The sequence below is a fragment of the Genypterus blacodes genome, unplaced genomic scaffold (genome assembly GCF_046128005.1).
Source record: "Genypterus blacodes isolate CSIRO-AG114 ecotype Tasmania unplaced genomic scaffold, CSIRO-AGI_Gbla_v1 ptg000021l_1, whole genome shotgun sequence".
Classification (NCBI taxonomy): domain Eukaryota; kingdom Metazoa; phylum Chordata; class Actinopteri; order Ophidiiformes; family Ophidiidae; genus Genypterus; species Genypterus blacodes.
In genome coordinates, this window is record NW_027466834.1 from 5408210 (window position 1) to 5410000 (window position 1791).

The following is a 1791-nucleotide window of genomic DNA, read 5'->3' on the forward strand; positions in this document are numbered from 1 at the left end:
TGTGTGTAGGATTGTGGTAGTTCGCCCCGGGAAAAGACAGACGGCAAACTTCAAATTAAGCTGCTGCCGCTGCCGCTGCCGCTGCCGCTGCCGCTGCTGCTGCTGCTGAGGGGAGGGAGGGGACACACACATTCACACATAATAAGAGAGAGAGAGAGAGAGAGATTTTGCCTCGCTTATCCTGCTAACCTTCTTACTTTACTCTGTTTTTCTGTGCCAATCGATAATCATGTATATCGGCCACTTGGTGGCGAAAGAGCTGACCGACGCACCAAAATGACTTATTATTATTATTTCATAGTTTTCAGCCAATAATTGCCATCTTCCACAAACTAAAGACAGAAGCAGCACTGTTTTTTGATATGATATATGATATCAAGAAAATTTTGGCTCTTCAGCTGCTTGTCATCTTTCTTCGTCACCGGCCACATCATCTAATCAATCATCAGCAGTGGATTGATTTCGAACATCATACACACCCTATGAAACAATAGTGCTATTAATTTAGAGGGTGGGGAGCTAAATAGCTTGTGTGACTTAGTACTGCTTTGTTAAATGGACGTGACACACATCTATCTTTGATTACTGTTTTTCATAATGGGGCGGTGCTGATCCAGTCCAAGCCTGTGTGGTGGATCTCAGCATGTCCCTCTGGGGTTAATGTCCCTCGGTGGTGGTAAGAAGACAGAGAATCCAGCAGCTGCGCTCGGCCTCGGCCAGTAGATCCTGCAGGGCGGGGAGCCTTCAACACGTGTCTGCTTGACAGGAGCGTGCAGTTCCAGTCCCTTGGCCGACTTTGAAGTAAACATGGATTGTTTTTGGCACATTCGCACAAGTACACACAGACATGAGTCGGATCAAAAACACACACAAGATTTGGCAGATGTTGAAGCGAGGTCAGAGCCAAGTGCAGGCAGAGGTCAAACTGACTTAAGATCTCAGCTACGTTGGACCTTACTTTTGCCAAGTAGTTGGCGATGAGTATCCCACTCAACATAATATCTTTGTTTTATGTACTTTTGGTTGTATTTAACCTTTTAGTGCTGCATTTCTGGGTGTGTATCATGACAGGGACCCCGTTAAGAGGATTAAGTAATGGGTGAGCAGGTTAAATCCCTGCCTAGAGGAAACCTTTGTGACAGGGTGTGCACTTCCTTTGGACAACTCCCTGACACACACACACACCCAGAGAGACGGACAGACACACACAAACACACACACACATATTGTAAATGTTGGGATTGGACTGTGTTGATGACATATTTGTTTAAAACGAAAACATAGAAGCCTGATGAGCGTATATCCATTCTATCCCTGCCCTTTCTCATGAGAGTTATGTTAAAATTCTTACGTCTATCTTTCTGAGTGAAGAAATCCATGGTGAGATGTTTTTTCCAATAGTCATATATATTTAAAATCTAGATTTTACCCCCTCAAAGCCGTACAAATGTAGTTTTTTCCTATGAGATGACAGTTGACTTGATCCTGGGACTACATGAGCTATCAATGGTTGAATTTAAATGTATTGATGAACGAAGGTTAATGGAAAGTTTAGGAAGAATTTGACAACTTGAGAGGAAAGCAGCCGTATTTTACAGAATGAAATCGAGTGGTCCAAGCCTTGCGGGCTGGAGTTGTCTGGCTTCTTAGGTTAAGGAAGAGCATTACACTTGGTGCTATGCCAAGGAATGTGTGTCATACTGAAGTGTGCATAAATGATATAGCCTTTAGGGTGGAGAAAGTACGATATACTTATTAAATGTGTTTAAATGCTTACAAATGTAGTGTCCT